Source organism: Heloderma suspectum, chromosome 4 (genome assembly GCF_057233095.1).
Source record: "Heloderma suspectum isolate Gila_16-S chromosome 4, 16-S_ref, whole genome shotgun sequence".
NCBI lineage: Eukaryota > Metazoa > Chordata > Lepidosauria > Squamata > Helodermatidae > Heloderma > Heloderma suspectum.
The window spans coordinates 73,573,317-73,596,665 of NC_139461.1; the positions used below are offsets into that span (position 1 = coordinate 73,573,317).

The window sequence follows — 23,349 nt, forward strand, 5'->3', positions numbered from 1 at the left end:
GAAGGATAATAATATCGGGGATAGATTTGACAGTGTGGTCAGTGAGCTAGAGCCAGACATCCTGAAGAGTGAGGTTGAATGGGCCTTAAGAAGCATTGCTAATAACAAGGCAACAGGAGACGACGGTATCCCAGCTGAACTGTTTAAAATCTTGCAAGGTGATGCTGTCAAGGTGATGCATGCCATATGCCAGCAAATTTGGAAAACACAAGAATGGCCAACAGATTGGAAAAAATCAACCTCTATCCCCATACCAAAAAAGGGAAGCACCAAAGAATGTTCAAACTATCGAACAGTGGCACTTATTTCACATGCCAGTAAGGTAATGCTCAAGATCTTGCAAGGCAGACTCCAGCAATTCATGGAATGAGAATTGCCAGATGTACAAGCTGGGTTTAGAAAAGGCAGAGGAACTAGAGACCAAATTGCCAATATCCGCTGGATAATGGAGAAAGCCAGGGAGTTTCAGAAAAACATCTATTTCTGTTTTATTGACTATTCTAAAGCCTTTGACTGTGTGGATCATAACAAACTGTGGCAAGTTCTTGGGGGTATGGGGATACCAAGTCATCTTGTCTGCCTCCTGAGGAATCTGTATAACGACCAAGTAGCAACGGTAAGAACAGACCATGGAACAACAGACTGGTTTAAGATTGGGAAAGGAATATGGCAGGGTTGTATACTCTCATCCTACCTATTCAACGTGTACGCAGAACACATCATGCGACGTGCTGGGCTTGATGAATCCAAGGCTGGAGTTAAATTGCTGGAAGAAACATTAACAATCTCCGATATGCAGATGATACCACTTTGATGGGTGAAAGCGAGGAGGAGCTGAGGAACCTTATGACGAAGGTGAAAGAAGAAAGTGCAAAAGCTGGGCTGCAGTTAAACCTCAAAAAAGCCAAGATTATGGCAACCAGCTTGATTGATAACTGGCAAATAGAGGGAGAAAACGTGGAGGCAGTGACAGACTTTGTCTTTCTAGGTGCAAAGATTACTGCAGACGCTGACTGCAGCCAGGAAATCAGAAGACGTTTACTTCTTGGGAGGAGAGCAATGACAAATCTTGATAAAATAGTGAAGAGCAGAGACATCACACTGACAACAAAGGTCCGCATTGTGAAAACAATGGTATTCCCTGTAGTAACCTATGGCTGCGCGAGCTGGACCATAAGGAAGGCTGAGCAAAGGAAGATAGATGCTTTTGAACTGTGGTGCTGGAGGAAAATTCTGAGAGTGCCTTGGACTGCAAGAAGATCAAACCAGTCCATACTCCAGGAAATCAAGCCAGACTGCTCACTTGAGGGAATGATCTTAAAGGCAAAACTGAAGTACTTTGGCCAAATCATGAGAAGACAGGATACCCTGGAGAAGATGCTGATGCTAGGGAAAGTGGAAGGCAAAAGGAAGAGGGGCCAACCAAGGGCAAGGTGGATGGGTGATATTCTGGAGGTGACGGACTCAACCTTGGGGGAGCTGGGGGTGGCGACGGCCGACAGGAAGCTCTGTCGTGGGCTGGTCCATGGGGTCACGAAGAGTCAGAAGTGACTGACCGAATAAACAACAACAATTACATGGCTTAAGGTGCAATCCTGTGCATGTTTAGACAGAAAAACATCCTACAACTCCCAGCATCCCTTGAGCCAGCCATGCTGGCCGGGGCATGTTGGGAACTGTAGGGCTTCTTTCTGTCCAATAGTGAGATTTCTTTTACTGTTCTGCATACATATCTCAAAAACAGACATATGGGTTATGCCATCAATCATGTTCATCTTCAATATAAGGATCAGAAAAGTTAAAAGCAACATATATTTAAAAAGCAAACTTTTGGCTTGTTAAAAGCAGTCAGTGACTCCTCTTAGGCAAGAAATTAAAAGTGAATGAACAGATGCAGCAAATGAACAGCTGTTGCAACCGGCCGGATTATATTTATTTTATAGGTAACTGCATGTCTGGGACCAACACATGGGGAGTTTTCAAACATTGTGCCTGCCACATAGAAACCCTTTTTGGTGGCTTCCATGCATAGGCCATGTTTACATTGGCTCTCCATTCTTTAGTATATAATAGCCTGGCACCATCCAGATGTGTTGGACTACAACTTCCACTGTCCCCAGCCAGCTTGGCCATTGGCAGTTTTGGTGAGCAATGATGGGAGTTATAGTCCAACACATCTGGAAAGCACCAGGTTGGAAAAAGCTGATAGATAGGATGAGAGTGATTTGGCTGCTTGCTGGGCAACATTTTGAATCACAAGCATGGGATGCATTGTACCTAGGGGTGCACGAAAGCCACTTACCTGGTCTCGTAGCTTGCTTCGCAGTGGGGGGGAGGTGCTTTGCTGCTCTCCCTGAAGTTCAGGCCGGGGGGGGGGAGGCTTCCCTCCTCGCCTGGCCGAAATTCAGGCCGGGGGGGAGGCTTCCTGCCTCGCCCGGCTGAAATTCAGGCCGGGGGGGAGGCTTCCCGCCTCGCCCGGCTGAAATTCAGGCCGGGGGGGAGGCTTCCCGCCTCGCCCGGCTGAAATTCAGGCCGGGGAGGAGGCGCCTCACCCGGCCGCGAAATAAAAAGTTAAAAAACAAACAAAACGCCCCCGTGATAGGCTACGTGACGATTAACGTAGCCTATCACGGCTAGATCTGCAAAGTCAGCTGAGATAGGCTACGTTAATCGTCACGTAGCCTATGACGGGTGACTTAAAAAAAAAAAGCGCGTACGCAAATGGTGGCCCCCATAGGGAGCCACCATTCGCGTTCCTTATTTGGTCGCTGTAGTCTATGTAAATCTTTACGTAGACTACGGTGAACATAAGGGCAACGCAAATAGTGTTGCCCTTATTTTCGCCATAGTCCACGTAATCTTTACGTAGACTACAGCGACCAAATAAGGAACGTGAATGGCGGCTCCCTATGGGGGCCGCCATTAGCCGTACGCGCTTTTTAATTTTTTTTTTTTAAAGTCACCCGTGATAGGCTACGTGACGATTTACGTAGCCTATCATGGCTGACTTTGCAAATCTAGCCGTGATAGGCTACGTTAATCGTCACGTAGCCTATCACGGGGGCGTTTTTTTTTCTTTTATTGGAATGGCAGCGGCGGCAGCCGCTGGTCGAAAGACCGGCTGCCGCCTCTGCCCCTGTCGAAGACCCGCCGAACCGCCACCGGGACCCGCCGCCAGGAGGGACATTCGGGAAAGGTAAGTCCCATCCCGGGGGGGGCGGGGGGGGCGGAGAATTTCTCCCCGAAACTACTTCAGGGGGCCGAATACGTTGGCACTCGCCCCCCCGAAGTTTCGGGGAGAAATTCTCCCCCATCCCTAATGTACCCATATGCCAGTCAGAGCCAGAAGCTCCTATTCATTCAGTTCAATAGTGCGAGGGGGTTGATAGGTAGTTGGGCCCACGTAAGCCAGTCAAACTGATGAATTATTTAGGATGCTTTCTCCCAGATGAAAGATTGCAGACAGGTTTTCCCTCCAAAACCCTGTTATCTTCCTTAACTTCTCAGCTTTCTGATAAGACCTCTTCCATACCAGTGGAAGAGTTCAAGAGAAGGTGACCAGGCACACAGATTTGGAGAACATGATATTGAGAGCCTATCAAGATGCCTCACCAGGCACACATAAAGGCAGACTGCTCACCACACCAAAACTTCGTATGGAAATCTGGACTAAAATAATTGTCATCTGATTGTCAAAAGGAACACTTCATCTGCTCCACAGCAACTGGGAAATAAAAATATTACTTTCCCTCTCTCTTATACAGCTGATTTGCTATGCAGTGACGTTGGATGGATATACACCTGAGATACCACTTGTACATACGATCAAAATAGAGGATGATAATGATAACGCTCCCATGTTTGACCATGATATTTATACTTTTCGCATTCTTGAAAACAGTGGAATCGGTAATGTTAATTTTTAAAAAATCTATTTGGATCAACATTGTAAAATGCTAATTAAATGTGACCATATCATTGGGACATTTGTACCAGTGTCATTTGATCAGTTTCCATAGAAATCTAAGTATATTTTGATAGTGAGAAATGCATGTTCAAAACCCTTCTAATTAGAACATACTTAAAAAGGGGTTTGGGGATGTATAGTTTGATCATACATCAAATAGATGTGTATGTGTGTATTTGGAAATGTATAGGCTTTAATTCTGAATTTATATCCAAGTTTAAAAAACATCTCCAAATACACAGATGTGTGTTCACACAGGTGTGCACACATACACATTCTTTCTCAGTTTGTAATATTGTAATTCAGTGTAAAATCTGCACTGAAAGAACTCCAGTTGATCCAGAGACCTATATGAATATGTGGAGTTTTTACTGTTACTCCTAAACTACAACCTTTTCCCTCCTTCTCTCTAGGGTAAGTCTTTTAAAAGTCTCCCTGGAGTTTAAAAAGTTGTTTGTAATATATAGAGGGCAATACAGAGGAAAGATGCCGTTTTTGCAGCCCAGTTAAATGATCCACCATGCATGCACAACCATATGAATACTCAGAAAGAATGGTATCTGGATTGACATCCATGTATGGTGTGATTGTTATTGGTTTAACTCATCGTTGGGGTGTTTTGACATTTGATGAATTTGAAACTAGGTTTCCTCCCCTAAAGAAAGGAACTGAACATTGCTTGACTTTCTTCTGAAATCTACATTTCCAGTATTTTATGTTCTTAATGCAAAGGGAACACACACACACACACACACACATACTTCCCTAAGCAACTTGTAATCAGGGGTCCTTGGTGTATGATGTTGTTTGTTTACTTACTGCACTATAAAATCAGAAGAAATCTGTTTTCAATGAGAATGTATATCTACAATATATATTTCATTGATCAATGTTCAGAAATGTTATACTTCTCCATAGATTTCTTATAAATAATTTTACCTGTTTTGGGGGGTAAATTCTGATGTGTATGCCTGGATTTATAAATTACATGAAAATTGGCTAGATCTAAATAATGTTTTGAAAACTGTGTTATGAAAGAAAGCTGGAAATTTAAAGTTGATTCCTTGTACATGCAGGGACACTAGTTGGACAAGTGACTGTGATAGACAAAGATGAGCCATACACCTTACATACCAAAGTGAAATATAAACTTGTGTCCCAGAATCTTCAAAGTTATCAGAATTCTCAGGCATTTGTTATACACCCTGATACAGGTTCTATTAAGGTAGCTTCATCAGATCTGGACAGAGAGGTAATTTTTCTGTGCATCTAACATTTATTGGCATTAAAATTTTGTGAATATAAGAGAAACATGCTGGATGTTAAACAGACGGGAGATTCAACAACAGCCCATACTCTGGGTTGTCATTACATGTGAACCACTGTCTCATTGTGGGCAATGAGGCTTGTCCCAAGAATGCGGGGCAGCCTCTCTTATTCTCATAGGAGAACCGGGGGGGGGGGGACCTGGAGAAGGGGAGTCTCTCTTATTGGTTGAGCAGCTCCTGCAAGTCAGATGACATTCACTCCACACACACCCCACCCCCAGAAGTATGTTCTGTGAAGTGACTTTTACTTGTGCAATACACTTTCTTGTGGAGCCCTGAAGGGAACAAAGCTGGCTCCTTGAAAAATCCAGGTAAGCCACAATTGGCTTCTCCTTCCATCTCCTTCCACTGTCATGGAGACACCCCCCCCCCCAGCCTAACTTAACTCACAGAGTGTTGTGAGGATAAAATGGTGGCGGGGGAAGGAGTGTGAACCATGTATGCTACCTTGAGCTTCATGGAGGAAAGGAGGGATATAAATAAATAAAAATAATGAATAAATAAAATCCCCAATGTCATGGGGACACTGAAGAAAGAGACATGCTGCCGTTTAGGATCAAGACACCAATCCATTTTTTCCCCTTTTAAAACAAAAAGATGTGCCTGTTGGTGCAAACAGCATGTAGCCAACCCTAATACTATTTTTAAGGTGCAAACAATGCCAAACCATTTTTTCAAAATGGTTTCTGCTACACCAACCAAATCACAGTATTTTTTAATCAGAAAAAGAACATTATGTCTCTGTATTTCTTTTAATATACTTCAGACAATATCACAGTATAAACTGAACATGGAAGCAAGAGACATGGGAGGCCAGGAATTTGGTTTGTGCACTACAGCAGAAGTGATGATAGAGATCAGTGATGTAAATGACAATGCTCCAAAATTAGTACAAACTGTGGTAAGTTTGTCTTCATTAAAATGCATCAGAGCTTTTAAAAACTTGCTTACCTCTTGCATGGTCTCAGTTTTCTATGGTGTTAATGTCATTAAAGCAGGTCTAATCCAGATTTAGTAATTCTTGGAGTAGCCCATGGAAATCAATGGGTCTTAAGGTAGTCATCACTAACTTCTCTAATTGATTTAAATGTGTCTAGTCTAATCATTACTCAGTTTGGATCTGACCCATAACATGTTAAATGGGGGGGAAGAATGCTGGCTGGGGAATGCTGGGAGGTGCAGGACTTTTTTCTGTCTAAACATACAAGGATTGCACCCTTAATCTTTGTTATTTTTGCCTTGGGAAATTGCTTCACTTTTCTAGAAATGTCTAAAGTGTTCATAAATGACTATTTGAAGACTATGTTTATTTCAGTATGAAGTGCACTTATCTGAAAATACAGTAAGTGGAGAAATATTGTGCATCCCTGTGATAGATGCTGATGAACCTGGAACAGCTTCATGGTTGGCTACATTCACCATTATAAAAGGAAATGAAGATAATAGTTTTTCTATTACTGCTGATCAAGAGATGAATGTTGAGTGTTTAGCTGCTTTAAAGGTAATCACAGATAGGAAAACCCACCTATGGTGGAATGAGCTAACATAGTAATAATTTAATCATTTTGCTTATTTTGAAATTAGTTAATGTTGAAGCCAATTCTACTTCCAGATTTTAAACTCTGTCTGGCTGTTCTTGAAACCTTATATTTCTAAAAGGTGACTTCTTTGAAATGTTTCTCTAATGGAAATTTCCTTGTTATTTATGTGATTTGGTGGAGGAAAAAAAGTCAGAGGAGGGGAATGAGGAGGAGGAGATGCTCAGTAAGATTTAAAAATACCTACCAATGAATGCTGTCATTATTTGAAAAGTTATTATAGCATCGCTGTACTAAATCATGCATTGCTTTTAATAAAAATACATTTATTTCCAGGGACTGGACTATGAAAACACCAAGGAGAGAAGATTAGAAATTGTTGTAAATAATGAAGCACCTTGTGCTCCTTCTTCAAGACCCCTTCCAACAAGTATGGCCACTGTTGTGATCAGAATTAGGGATCAGGATGAGGGACCAGTATTTGAGCCTTCTGAATATATTCTAAACATAAAGGAATGTTTGCCAGGTGGAACAGTGGTTGGTAATTACCAAGCAAGGGACCCAGAAACTGGAAATAGTGGAGGCCTAAGGTACAAATTTATTTTGGGCTAATTTAGTTTATAGATTGTGGATAAAATCAGGAATCAATTTTAACTGGTTTATACTATCACAGGGCATTCATGGCACATAGTCCGCCTCTGAAATCCTGGAGAGCTGCTGCCAGTCAGTGTCAACATTACTGGACTAGATGGACCAATGGTCTGGCTCAGTAGAAGGTGGCTTCCTTTGTTCCTAATATGTTTGTTCTTAACAGTTACAGAATAATAAATGACCCATGCCATTGGATCACCACTGATCACATGGGACAGCTGAAAACCACTAAAATTTTAGACAGAGGTATTAAACATGGAATACAGTCAATGCAATGTAACAGTCTCTGCAACTGATCAAAGTGAGTATCAAATACTGTGAAAACTTGCTGTCAATGCAGCATGCAGACTCCAACTGTTGACAGTGTTTTGTTGTATCTTCCTCTTAAACCATTGCTTCAAAAGTGCTCCAATTCCATTAGAATGATTTCACAACATGATTTTGGAATTATTATTATTAAACATTTTTCTTTACAAGCCAGTTTACTAGGGTCTAAATCCAATGTTATGAAACAGACTTCTGCTCACACAATGGGATTTCCCTCCCCCCCTCCCTTTGCAGTCCTCTGCATGCCCCGCAAATACCCCTCTGAGGCAGATTTGGGAGGCGTGTAAATGAGATCTGCCAGAGGTGTCAGTTCCACTGGTGGAAGGACACCATTGGATGCGATCCTAGGTGACTCCCTTCAGGCTTCAGTTTTTTCAGGCCTCATAGCTGGAAGCCTATATCATGTTGAAAAACAGATATTTTACTTTTCCCCATAATTCCACATTTGTTTGCTCCTGTATCAACTAAGTCTAGAGATTGTAAAATTAGCCATGATCCAGCAGCTCTAAATCATGCATGGAGCTCAGTGCTTGTAGCAGCTTCCTCTTATGAGCAGGTCAACATTTCCATGCATCCCTAACATATTTTCATTCACAGAAGAAAATAGAAACCTTTGTACAGGCAAGGGTTTAAATGAATGTAAGAACATAAGAGCCATGCTGGATCAGACAAAGGGTCCATCTGGCTCTGCACCCTAATGTTGCATGCTGGGACAAGAATGTCCTAACAAGATAATTACATTGTTACTGAAACGATAAATGGTTTCAAAAAATTAAGTGTGTGTGTGTGTGTGTGTGTGTGTGTATAAGAACAGCCATGCTGGATCAGTCCAAGGGTCCGTCTAGTCCAGCATTCTGTTCACACAGTGGCCAACCAGCTGTCCACCAGGAACCCATAAGCAGGACATGAGTGCAACAACATCCTCCCACCCATATTCCCCAGCAACTGGTGTACATAGGTTCATTTTCCTCTGGTACTGGAGGTAGCACATACCCATCAAGACTAGTAGCCATTGATAGCCTTTAACTCCAGGAATTTGTCCAACCCCCTTTTAAAGCCATCCAAATTGGTGGCCATCACCACATGCTGTGGTAGCAAATTCCATAGTTTAACTATGTGCTCTGTGAAGAAGTACTTCCTTTTATCTGTCCTGAATCTCCTGCCAATCAGCTTCATAGGATGACCCTGGGTTCTAGTGTTTTGAGAGAGGGGAAAAAATGTCTCCACATTCTGTGCTCCATGCATAATTTTGTAGACCTCTATCACGTCTCACCCTCCTTTTTTCCAAGCTAAACAATCCCAGCTGTTGTAACCTTCTCTCATAGGGGAGATGCTCCAGCCCCTTGGTCATTTTAGTTGCCCTTTTTCTGCACTTTTTCCAGCTCTACAATATCTTTTTTTAGGTGTGGTGACCAGAACTGGACACAGCATTCCAAGTGTGGTCGTGCCACAGATTTGTATTGAGGCAGTATGATATTGGCAGTTTTATTCTCAATTCCTTTTGTAATTATGCCTAACATGGATTTTGCCTTTTTACAGTGGCTGCACACTGGGTTGACATCTTCATCGAGCTGTCCACCACAACCCCAAGATCTCTTTCCTGGTCAGTCACTGCTAGCTCAGGTCCCATCAGGTTATACTTGAACTCGGGATTTTTTGCCCCAACATGCATCACTTTACACTTGCTTACATTTGCCATTTAGATGCCCATTCTCCCAGTTTGGAGAGATCCTTCTGGAGCTCTTCACAATCACTTTTGGTTTTAGCCACCCTAAATAATTTGGTGTAATCAGCAAACTTGGCCACTTCACTGTTCACTCCTAATTCCAGATCATTTATGAACAGGTTGAAAAGCATTGGTCTGAATACAGATCCCTGTGGGAGCCCACTATTTACTTCCCTCCTTGTTCAGTCGTTCAGTCGTGTCCGACTCTTCGTGACCCCATGGAGAATTTACCATTTCTTCCTACTCTCTGCTTTCTGTTCTTTAACCAGTTACTGATCCATAATAGGATCTGTCCTCTGATTCAATGACTGCTAAATTTTCTCAGGAGTCTTTGGTGAGGGACTTTGTCAAAAGCCTTTTAGAAGTCCAAGTAAACATTGTCTACTGAATCACCCCTGTCTATATGTTTATTGACACTCTCGAAGAACTCTAAAAGGTTAGTGAGATGGGACTTACCTTTGAGGAAGCCGTGTTGATTCTTTTTCAGCAGGGCTTGTCCTTCTATGTGCTTACAAATTTTATCTTTAATAATGCCTTCAACCAATTTACCTGGAACAGATGTTAAGCTAACTGGCCCGTAATTTCCTAGATCCCCCCTGGATCCCTTTTGGAACATTGGTGTTACATTGGCCATCTTCCAGTCCTCTGGTATAGAGGCTGATCTTAGGGACATGTTGCATATTTTGGTTAGAATATCAGTAATTTCATATTTGAGGGGTTTTTTGAGAACTCTGGGATGGGTACCATCTGGGCCCAGTGATTTATTTGCTTTCAATTTATCAATAAAGTTGAGACCTTCATCTTTTGTCACCACTATTTGTCTCAGTTCCTCAGACTCCCTTCCTGAAAACATCAGTTCAGGCACAGGTATCTGTCCTATATCTTCTGCAGAGAAGATGGCTGAAAATAATTCATTCAGCTTCTCTGCAGTCTCCTTGTCCTCCTTCAGTACTCCTTTAACTCCATTGTCATCCAGTGGTCCAACTGCCTCCCTAGCTGGTTTCCTGCTTCTGATATATTTAAAGAATTCTTTATTGTTGGCCTTGATATTGTTAGCGATATGCTCTTTAGAATGCTTTCTTGCATCTCTTATTGTCTGCTTGCATCGCCTTTGTGCAAGCTTGTGCTGCCTTTTGTTTTCCTCGCTTGGGCAAGGCTTCCATTTTCTGAAGGAAGCTCTCTTTTCTCTAATAGTTCCCTTACCACTGCTCGTTAACCATGCCAGCAACCTCTCAGACTTGGTGCTACCTTTCCTAACCTGTGGTATACATTCTAGCTGGGCTTCTGTTATTGTGGTTTTGAGTAATCTCCAAACATTCTGAAGGAATTTAATCCTCTTAACTCCCCCTTTTAATTTCCTTTTCACCAGTTCCCTCATTTTAGGGAAGTTTCCTCTTTTGAGGTCAAATGTGACTGTGTTGGACTTCCTGGGCAGTTTTCCACTTAAATACATATTAAATCTCAGAGCACTGTGATCACTGTTTCCAATTGGTTCAACAACATTTATATCTCGTACTAGGTCCTGGGCAACACAACCCAGGATTAAGTCCAAGGTCACCTCCCCTCTGGTCGGTTCCATGACCAACTGTTCTAGGGCACAATTGTTTAGGGCATCGAGAAATTTAACCTCTTTGTCATGACTGGAACATGCATTTGTCCAGTCAATGTGGGGATAACTGAAGTCACTCATTATGACAACATTTTGTTGTTTGGAGGCCTCCCTGATTTCATTTTCCATCTCAAGGTCACTCTGAGCATTCTGGTCTGGGGGATGTTAGCACGTTCCTAGCACTAAATTTGTTTTGGAGCCCAGTATTGTCACGCACAGCACTTCAGTGGAAGAGCCTACCCCTTTTAGGTGTTCTAGTCTGCTCGGCACTATGCCCTCTTTGACGTACAGGGAAACACCTCCCCCAGTATGGCCTTCCCTGTCCTTCCTATAGAGTTCAGAGATGACTGTATCCCACTGGTTCTCTCTGCTCTACCAGGGTTTTGTAATGCCCACTATATCCAAGTTTTCCTTTAAAACCAAGCACTCCAACTGTCCCATTTTGGCTCAGAGGCTTCTAGCACAGTGTCTCTCCCCAGGTGCCTCTGGTGTGTGCATCTTTTGCGATGGGATTTTGGCCCCTTTTGTTTGGCTGTTATGTTCTACCATGTACTCCTGGCCAATTCCCCCCCCCCTTCTACATTTGAGCAATCAGAAACATTTTCATCTTCATCCCTTTGGGATGATTTAACCTGAACTGGATGCTTACCAGCTCCTGTCGGCTGTCCCCCAGGGTTTAGTTTAAAAGCTTCTCTGCCACCCTTTTTATGTTTAGCACCAGCAGTCTGGTTCCATTTTGGTTCAAGTGGAGCCCATCCCTCTTGTACAGGCCCAGCTTGTCCCAAAACGTTCCCCAGTGCCTAACGAATCTGAACCCCTCCTCTCTGCACCACCGTCTCATCCATGCATTGAGACTCCTCAGGTTCACCTGTCTAGCTGGCCCTGCACGTGGAACAGGTTTATTATTGTCAGGGTGGACACTGAGCCCATAGAATCCCAGAGTAGTTCTGATTCTGAGGAAGAGCAGTCGCTCCTGGGAGGAGAGCACGCTCCTCTTTCCCAGGGCCAACAGCTGACGGAGATTCCTCCCACCAACATTCCTAGCTTAGATAGCAGTCCAGGGAGTAACGGAGCGCAGATAGCAGACTTGGTGGACGCGCGACGCAGATGCAGAGAGCGGCGCCAGATGGAGGGCGCGGAAAGGAGGCATAGTGCCCAGTTGGCGCGCAAACAACGGCTGCGCCCAGAGGATCCAAGGGAAAAGGGGAGGGACTCTCCCTAGTCCTTAAGTTCAGGGGTCTGCCAGTAATTCCCTTTCAAACGGGGACCAACTGTTCCAACTTAGGGCATAGGTACTGTGCTGCTCAGATCTAGTTGCAAAAGGTATAGTTGTTAAGTTGTAAAAGAAGAATAAAGCTTTGAAAGGAATCCCTTTGTCTGTGTCTGGACTTGGCTACTGGATTAGACTGAGAGAGGCCTCCAAGGAGCCCTTGACAATTACATTTAGTATAAGTAGGGCTAACCACAAGATATGGGAAATCTTAGCCTAATTACATTGCGTTGTATCTAGGGATGCTCAGATTCACCTCCATCCATGCCGCGTGCCACTCTCCATACCCCCACTAGCCTCCCGTTCCTGTTTGCTGCACCGTGCAAACAGCTGCATGGTCTCACCAAGCCACCATTTTACGAAAAAAATCACGGCTTAGTTTTTTCCGTAAATGTAATTTTGCATAAATGGCAGATGTAAATGTGCCGCTTACACAACATTACAGGCGTAAATGGGCCATTTATGCAACATTATGGGCATTAATGGGTCATTTATACCTGTAATGTCACATAAATGGCCCCCTTACAGCCGCCATTTACGCAATGTTACATTTACAAAAAATCCCAAGCTGCCCTTTTTTTGGAAAATGGTGGCTCAGAGGATCAGCAAGGACTGCCATGCTTCCCTAACTAGGTACATGCCAAGTTGGGCGAGTGTGGCAGTCTGCAGACTGGAGACCAAACGGAGGACTGGAGGCTAGATTCTATCCCCTTCCTGGATTCCCACGACATCCCTAGTTGTATCCAATGTTGTCTGTCCACCAATGGAATAGAATCCATTAGCAGAATGGATGTTTCATCCCCCTGTACCCCATGCCCTGCAAACTCTGTTCCAGAAGGCTGAGGAACCCTCTGGGGAGAGCATGGAGGAGGAGAGGAAGAGAAAATTCCAAAGCATGAGTGGATCTCTGTTTATGCAACACTGGATAAAAATTACATTTTTATTTATAAATTACATTTATATCTCCTATTTCCTCCAATGAACTCAAGGCAGCATACATGATTTCCACTAATTCCTGCCACTGCTGCTGAAGCCATTTCTGTTACTGGAATCGTCTCGTCTTCCCCTTCCTACCACACTTGCCTAGAACAGGTTTACTTTGTCCTCTACAGCTCCTATGGGTCAGAAAAAAAACACAGGATACCAGAGGAGATTATGCCCCCTCTTGACATCTATACTGATCCCATCTGAGCAGTGCCCTGGCCAGGATAAGAGTCAGTTGTTCATAGAATCATAGAATAGTAGGGTTGGAAGGGGCCTACAAGGCCATCGAGTCCAACCCCCTGCTCAATGCAGGAATCCAAGTCAGAGCATCCCTGACAGATGGCTGTCCAGCCTTGTCTTGAATGCCTCCAGTGTGGGAGAGCCCACCACCTCCCTAGGTAATTGGTTCCATTGTCGTATTGCTCTACAGTCAGGAAGTTTTTCCTGATGTTCAGCCAGAATCTGGCTTCCTGTAACTTGAGCCCATTATTCCGTGTCCTGCACTCTGGGATGATCAAGAAGAGATCCTGGCCTTCCTCTCTGTGACAACCTTTCAAGTACTTGAAGAGCGCTATCATATCTCCCCTCAGTCTTCTCTTCTCAAGGCTAAACATGCCCAGTTCTTTCAGTCTCTCTTCATAGGGCTTTGTTTCCAGTCCCCTAATCATCTTTGTTGCCCTCCTCTGAATCCTCTCCAGTTTGTCTGCATCCTTCTTAAAGTGTGGTGCCCAGAACTGGACACGGTACTCCAGATGAGGCCTAACCCGTGCTGAGTAGAGGGGAACTAGTACTTCCTGGGATTTGGAAGCTATGCTTCTATTAGTGCAGCCCAAAAGAGCATTTGCCTTTTTTGCAGCCACATCACATTGTTGGCTCATATTCAGCTTGTGATCGACAACAATTCCAAGATCCTTCTCGCTTGTAGTGTTGTCGAGCCACGTATCCCCCACCTTGTAACTGTGCATTTGGTTTCTTTTTCCTAGGTGCAGAACTTGGCATTGATCCCTATTAAATGTCATTCTGTTGTTTTCTGCCCAGCGCTCCAGTCTATCCAGATCACTCTGAATTTTGTTTCTGTCTGCCAAAGTATTAGCTATCCCACCCAATTTTGTGTCATCTGCAAATTTGATCAGCATTCCCTGCACCTCCTCCTCCAAGTCATTAATAAAAATGTTGAAGAGCACTGGGCCCAGGACTGAGCCCTGCTGTAACCTGCTCATTACCTCTCCCCAGTTTGAGAAGGTCCCATTGATAAGCCCTCTTTGAGTCCGATTCTGTAGCCAACTGTGGACCCACCGGATTGTTGTTTCATGCAGCAGTGCAAGAGCTTATAGAATTGGGCCACTTGTTTAGTTAGCCTAATAATAATTAGGTTGAAATAAAGGGATCACCTGTCTTGTTGTGAACATGCCTGAGTATTAAGATCTGCAGGAGAGGCCCGTTTGAGGCCACAATTACTCACAGAGACCCATTTACTGGGCACACATGTAAGGGCCTTCTCCTGTGTTGCCCCCAAACTGTAGAATTTTCTCTCTGAAGAACTACGATTGGCTCTTCCTCTAGGCCTGGCCTCTAGAAAGGGTGCAAAGACCAATCTTTTCAGTCTGGCCTTTCAAAGTGAGTAGTTTTAATATTTTTACTATTTTAATGCTCTCATTTTTATTATTTTAAAGTTTTGTTGTTTAAATTGTTGTTCACCACCCTGACAGCATTTTAGCAGATAAGGCAGCATATAAATGTCAATATAAATAAATAAACAGAAATGGGAGCAGAAACATGGTTGCAACCCTAAACATTTCGGAATATTTTGAATATTAATATTTGAATTTTCTCAGGACATTTTTGAAACCTTACTGATAATTCAAAAAGGGTTTTTTAACAGAACATTCTTTCTCCCTGTTGTACAGTAGTATAGTGCTGAATAGAAATAACTTAGTTCAGGTGCTTAATTATTCCTATAAACCCATGATTAGTCAGTTAATATGTTATTTATTTGATACCTGAAAGCCTGCATTTTCCTCAGATTCCTAAAGCAAATTCCAGCTTCTCTCGTTGAGTCCATTTCTTAGTTTGGCCACAGCAAAAGTCTAAGAGTTATCCTTAATCTATGGGAGGGAGAGAAAATTCTTTACAGTTTTATATAATTTTGGCTACAAAATTAATTTCATTGCTACATATATACATAGATGAGATGAAGCCAGCCTGTTTTGAAAAGTGTGTATATTTACAGTATTAAACTATTTTAATTCCCCAGGTGGTAAAACCGGCACTGGGGAAATTGTGATAAAACTGATGGATGAGAATGACAATTATCCAGTGGTTACTAGAAAAAAGTATATCATGTGTAAGGACAAAAAATCAATTTGTATTACGGCCCTTGATGCTGATCTGCCTCCCTACACTATACCTTTCCATTTTGAAATAGAGATGCCAATGGGCTTAACGTGGAGGATAACACCATACGAAGGTATGTATATGGCTTTTCTCACTCCTATAATAATAAGTATAGCTAATCTAGCAGTCATGTAAAAATGTTCATCACTGGATTTGGATGATTTGTTTTACAGATGAATCAGCATTGCTTTCACCAGTGGAAGATATAGACTATGGCTCTTATAAAATTCATGTTAAGAGATCTGATAACGTGGGTCACAGTGGAACAAGTGAAATAACAGTTCAGTATTGCAACTGTGTAGTTCCAAGTGATTGTTTTGAACTCAGCACAGACATCCCTAAGGATCGTGTTTCTTTAGCCATCCCTGCAGATCGTAGTCCATCTGAAGAGCTATCTAATACTGCTTTTGGTCCCTGGGGCATTGTTGCAACCATACTGGGATCACCGCTACTGCTGTGTAAGTAGACGTATCTCTTCTAGATGAAATGCAGAATGAACTACTAAGAGTCAAACTACACATTCCTTGTGGCAGCTACATTTTTCTTTACTCGGGGCTTTACTACATGAGGTATTTATTATGCGCTTGTCAATCCCTACTCACAATTGTTTACGGGATCTTTAGACAATGTCATGACCCGCCAATTTCATTTCTGTGTCTAACCAGCACTTTTGGCGAACTTTTTAGAGTAGGGAAAATGTGGCATTTAATTGTGAAAGTGAAAGAAACCGCTTTTTTTACTGGTGTATTTGTGCTATTCTGCTATACCAAAGTGCCACCTAGAGGTTATGTAGCAGAAAAGCAGGAAAAGGAATGCTCTTAGTATAGTCCTAAATCTCAATTCTGTGATGAGAACCTAAGTAGATACAGTAGATTAACAGCTGATTAACATCCTTGTGTAAAAAAGCTCTCATAAATAAGTGCAGGGGTCAATATTGGCCCCATAGTGGGGTGGGTGGGTTAGGAAACATTAACCATTTGCCCCCCACAGCAATCCCAATCCAGATCAAGGCTCTCGTACCTACAATTTATCTTGCCCCAAATGATCCATTTCTTTTAATGGGTCATTATTTGGCATGCCAGTTGCCACACCAGGACCTTGATCCAGATCGGGACTATGGTTGGCCATTTATGCTTTGCCAAAGAAGAGGAAATGGACAAAAGGGCACCTTCAAATATAGGTCCATCATCTGTAAAGCAGGGCACATGGCCACCCTAATAGGGACTGCAGTGAGGGCAAAAGTGTAAAGTCCCCTCTACCCCCTACGTTAAGGTCCTAAACTGGATCACACCCTTGTGCCCACTTTTGAGTAAAGAAAAAAAAGACACTTTTGCTAGCTAAGTCTCTAAAGTAACATGGGCTTTTTTCTGTATGGAGGAGCATTCTCTCATGTTAGCCTTAACCTGCCGTCGGAAGTGGTACAACCCAGATGTTGATTTATGACCTCATTTGCTGTTAGGAGAACTAGACCTCTGTTCCAGAGCTATTCACTTCACTCAAAGGAAGGAAGGAAAGAAAGAAAATGCTCTGAATTCAGAATAGTCACTCATGGCATTTTGCATCATATTTATTCTATCTAAGCAATCAGGGGTGCAGCTAGCTTTGAGGGCCTACTGGGCAGGTTGCTTTCCTGGGCCCACTCCCCCCTGTACCCCCCAGCCAGCCCCCTTGCCACCAACCAGCCCTCCTTCCTTCCCTTTGACCCATTTTTTAAAAAAAAATTACCTGGTGGCACCTCCTCCTCCTCCACCACCACCTACCCACCAGCTACATGCTGGCAAAAGCAAGTATTGAGGCAGGCCCCATGCCACACTATTTTGAAATAATTTTTTACAACTTACTTTTTGAGTAGAAGTGATCTGAACCTATCAGATGCTGCCTTTGGGGAACATTGCTGTTGCACCTACAGGAGCAATGAAAGGGCAGGCTTTATGTCCTGTGACCTCATTGGCCATGGCCCCCAAAGGCAGCATCTGATTGGTTCAGATCACTGCTACTCAAAAAGTAAGTTTAAAAAGTTATTTCAAAATGGCGTGCTGGTCACATCAATTCCTTTTGCAGCCAGGCAGTCAAGCCTGCAGCCATAGTCAGGCTGGGAGCAAAGAGAGGGAGGAGGGGCCACCACCACAAGTTAAGGAGGTCATTTGGGGGGCCCTAATACCCTGAGGCCATGGACTTGCACCCCAAGGTCTGGCTGGCTGTGCCACTGTAAACAGTGAACATTTCCCAGCACCCCTTCCTGAGTTACTTAAATATATACATTTGCTTCAAAGCCTTATAAAAATGAACACCAACTTACCACAGTAATTAAATCCAAATTCCTTCATACATGTTGTGAAATCACAAATAACATTTAAATCTCAGGTTTTGTGTATTTCTCTCCTGCAGTAGGCCTGGGTATACTCTTAGGCTTTCAGCTCCATAGCAAAGTTCCCATGACTCAAGAAGTGTGTGACAATTTAGCTTTCCAGAACTTAATTACATCAAACACTGAGGCACCAGGTGAAGAACTGATGGTAAGTAGTATTTTTGCCTAACTGTCTACTTTGCCTAACAAATGAGCAAACTAACCAGTTTGGTGTTCTAAAAAAGGACAACTGTATTTCTACGACACAGAGACCTGGTTCATGCATAGTGCCAATTCCTGGGTTAAACAACCCAGTAATTGGTGTGGCTGCACATGAGTGAGTGAGCACGCTGCCTGCCTTCCACCCACTCCTGCTTTGTAAACAAACAAAAAGGTAAAGGTAAAGGTGTCCCCAACCAGTCGTGTCCGACTCTAGGGTGTGGTGCTCATCCCCATTTCTAAGCCGAAGAGCCAGCGCTGTCCGAAGACGCTTCCGTGGTCATGTGGCCGGCATGACTGAACACCGAGGTGCATGGAACGCTGCTACCTTTCCCGCCGAGGCGGTACCTATTTATCTACTTGCAATTTCTTGCTTTCAAACTGCTAGGTTGGCAGGAGCTGGGACTGAAGACGGGAGCTCACTCCTCCGCGCGGCACTCGGGTCTCGAACTGCTGTCCTCCGACCTTCCGGTCTGCAGTTCAGTGTCTTAACCACTAAGCCATCGCGGCCCAACAAACAAACCATGGGTTAAAACTCTGGGTTGTTTAACCCTAGACAACGCAGAGTGCCAGTGGTCACACTTCATAACAACATCCTGTCCCTGGGTTGTTTCAGAAAGCAGAAGCAGGCAGGAGCCAGCACACTCACTTGCACGTACATACGAACAGCCCATAGTTCATTAACCATGGGTTGTTTGATTGTGCAAATCAGGAGACAGTCTATATTTATGTGATGACACATTATAGCAGTAAAAGTTAATTATACAAGCTCATTAGTATAGGAGGGGAAATACATGAATTGCCAGTTTTATCATTATGAAGAGGTGCATGTGCGCTTAAAGCTAGGTATTGCCCTTATTTTATGTGTGTGTGGAGGGGTTGGGGAAATCGGTGGCAGTGACACTGCTGAATGCATAAACATGCCAGTACAGTATTCAAAAGGTCACTTTTCAGTTTGATTGTTAAATGCTCAAGCAATTTGGTGTTTACTTGCAACTAGTGCCTTGAAGTGTCAATCAACCCCAAAAGTTGTGTGTGGGTCCAGAAAAGGCATCACTTTTTGGTTTTGGAGTTCAAGCTGAGCCAATTTTATTTGTTAAAGATGGAACTGGGACTGGAAAGTTAGCTGCAGCACTGTAACGTGGTTGCAGATGGGACCTACAGGCTGATATGTGTCCAGGTCTGTAAAACATATCTGGATCCTGTTCTGGATGGAAAGGTGTATTGGCAAGAAAACAGCGGAGATGGCAAGGAAATGGACGGGAGTTGCTGCTTTGAGCAAAATGAGGCAAGGAGAGTTGGTTTGGTATGGGCTAAGTGTGTACAGTGGAATATATAATTTGGTCTGGGTTGAGAGTGGGCTCAGGCCTTGTTTTGTATGACTGTTGAAGAATTTTCCCTAGCAAATTATAGGACAGACTTTTGCAACCTGGGGCCCTCCAGACGGGTTCCTGACCACTGGCCATGCTGGCTGAGGCTGAAGTCCAAGTCATCTGGAGGACACCAAGTTGGGGAAGGATACTATAGGTGATTAAAAGCAATTGCTTCTTCTTTCAGAAAATTCTGCTATCGTTTCCCTCCACCCAGGGTGTTCCCATCAAAACAATGAATGCATCTATGAGCATGAGCACAGTCGGAGAAAAAAATGGGAGGCAAGAAGGTTTGGAAGTGGTAAAAGGAGGAGGGCACCACACATCAGAATTAGTCAATGTGGGAGGAAATCACATGGCAGGATCTTTATGGGATTTTGAACTCTATGGAATTCATACAGAGATTTCTGTTCAGAATGGCAGAATTTTACCAATTCTCACTTAGTTGAAGTAAGTCCAAGTCCAAGTAAGTATTCTAACATAGTTTTCCCCAGAGCTCATGTTTGAATTAATGTTAAGCCTATTCATTTCAGGATAATATATTTCACTTAGGTAGCTACTGTTGGTTCACTTTCTGGTTTTTGAATATTACTGTATTCCTCTAGTTATTTCAGACTGTTGGGCTTATTAGTAAACCAACGTTGTGTTGCTCCATTTAAGATGGTTAATTGGGGGGGGGGGCGGTGTATGTGTTCTGTTGTTTTATTAGAATTGCTTCTGTTTGTGGTGTGTATTTGTGTTGCACATCAGTGGTGTATTTATTTCTGTATTTCTATATTTATTTAAAAGATTTATACTCCACCCTTTCCTAAAAATACTACAAGGCAGCTAACAACAAACAATAAAGTTAAAAACTAAATTATAAAACTAAACAGGATAAAACTGAGATATAACATAATCCATGAAGCAGGAGAAAACAAGACAACAGCACCAATCAGCAGCTCATATCAGCACTATAAAACACTATCAGTAACCTATCAAGCAAGATGTTATAGGCTAAAGGCCATCTGATGAAAAGTCATGAGGGAGGGAGGAGGTAAGATGAACTTCCTTTAAGAGGGAATTCTGGAGCTTTAGAGAAGCTGTAGAGAAGGCCCTGGGGGTAGGCATTTTAGTGCCTTCCACATGCTTTGGACTACAACTCCCATAGTCCCTGACCATGCTGGCTGGGGTGGTGGGACTTGTAGTCCAAAACGTCTGGAGGGCACCAGGCTACCAACCCTAAACACTCCCATTATTTGAATGCAAAGCCTAATGCTGATGCTCAAGACATCATATGTATGATATGCAAGCTATTTTTTTAAAGAACTTAAATTATTTTATAAAAGTTTCTTTGCATTTAATTATATACTATGTGAGACATTTTTCTTTTTAAAAAATAGTATGAATGTACATCTTTCATATGTGGTAACCAATCAGAGAACACACTCTGATTAAAAATTAAATCATGATTAAATAATTAAATAATGAAAGATAAAATCTGAAAATGTGCTTTTAATGTCATGTAACCATTTAAGAAAATTGTTAACTTGCCTTTTCTTTCTATGCAGATGGTGTTTCTATGTGGACAGGATGAAGAATATAAACATGTTGGAGAATATGTACTTTCATATAAATATGAAGGAAAAGAATCATCAGTTGGTTCCTTAAGCTCCTGCACTGGCCAGTCAGATGAGGAAGAACTTGATTTTTTAAATCAGCCAGAGCCCCCTTTTAGGACATTAGTTGAAGCCTTTGTAAAGAAATAAGTGTGTTTCTCCTGGTCCTGAAAGCCATGAGCATAATCTACTGGGAAATTCTCTTGTGCAAGCTCCATTGAAATGAATGGATGTTCTTGTGGAGATCTAATTCATTTCAATAGGATCTGAGGAGGAAACATTCCTGTAGTTCATGCCCATTCACTGTTTTCAGCAGATATTCATTTTTATTTTATTCCCCCAAGTCAGCCTTCCCTCCACACTGCCCTCCAAATATGTTCAACTTCAACTCCCACCATCTCCAGCCAGCATGGCCCTTGGCGGGTATATTAAAAACTGATTTTAATATTGGTTTTTTAAAGTTGAGGATCTGAAATTTGTTATAGAATTTGGTCTATGTGAACACCAATTACGTTTTAAGCTTAGTCACCAATTTTAACATCTTTAGCAAAAGACTGTTCTGTTCAATCTGTGCCTATCTTTAAAACACTGCTTTAAAAACCATTAAAATTATTTGATTTCACCTTCAAAGTTATCTGCCAAATAAGTCTGTGTAGTACAAAGTATTATTTGATTGAGCCTCTTTTCTTTCTTTTTTTAAGGAGTTCTAGAAATAACTGATTAAATGTTACTGGTGTGCAAGTTAAAATATAATATTTTAACATTCTTACTTATATTACTTGTGTGCTGGGTTGTGGATCCTTGGCTACAGCCCAACACATAACTATATTTCTGCTTAGGTCAAACTGAAATCAATGGGATTTATGTCTATGCAACTGCACTAGATTACAATCTTTAGGTTTTTCAATCAGAAATGTGAAAATAATATTAAACTGGGAAACACTTCAGTTCACTAGCAAATAAATATTAATATACAGCTGCAGAAAGCTGCTGAGTGATTCAGTCCTGCTTACTTTTGAACAGATGTAGACAGGCTTGTCCTGCTTACTGGTGCGTAGATCGGCTGTTCATGCTTACGTCTGAGTAGATATGTTTCCTACTACAAATTGGTAACAATGGAATTTTGGGGTGCGTGTGTGTGATTTTTCAGCCCTGCCCACTTTTGCCAGTGGTGATGCACTGGAAAGCTTATCCAAAATGGAATCAGGCCCTCAGAATGAAAAAGGTTCCCTACCTCTGCATTAGCATATCAAAACTTGTAAAAGCAAGGGGCTGGATGTGCCTGATCTTGTCTGATCTCGGAAGCTAAGCAGGGTCAGCCCTGGTTAGTACTTGGATGGGAGACTGCCTGGGAATCAGACTTCCTGCACTGAGCAGGGGGTTGGACTCGATGGTCTTGTAGGCCCCTTCCAACCCTATGAGTCTATGAAAGTTCTATGAAAAAGCTGATTGCCAGTTCAACAACGAACTAGTGTTGACTGTGGCATATCAAAACTATCAGTTGGATCCAGACTTGGTCATAGCTGGAGTAGACCCACTGATATCAATGCGACTTAAGTTGGTCATGACTCACTTGAGTCCCAATGGTTTCAGTGCATCTACTCTCCAGCTATGATTGACTGGATCCAACTCTATATTTTTTCATATTCTGTCCACCAAATTTGCTGGACTTTAAAACAGGTTTTGCGTGCACCCATTTCAGGAACACTTGTAGAAATCAGAAGGTGAAATCCAATCTTATGAAGCTCATTCCATATAAAAGAATCACCACCTCTCTGTTGTCTGTGAGCTTATCAGCCCAGTTATATCCCCTACCAAGAACCTGCCTCTCCTCATCACCTCCTTTCTCCCACTCTTGAATCTGATTTGTATCCTTTAAGTGGTGCTGATCAATATGTGGAATCTGCATACTGATTACATTATCTGGCTTGGGGCAAGTGCTTGAAGTAAAATGACAACAATAAGCATTAAGCTAACTATTGATATTTGTAAGGTTTGACTGTTGGTATATGTCCCCAAAT

The 23,349-nt window shown here is 42.6% G+C and overlaps 1 pseudogene; it reads left to right on the forward strand.

The window, feature by feature from the left end:
- LOC146347023 (desmocollin-1-like) overlaps nt 1–21,478 on the forward strand; it is a 30,252-nt pseudogene extending 8,774 nt beyond the window's left edge.
- Nucleotides 21,479–23,349: the final 1,871 nt, after the last annotated feature.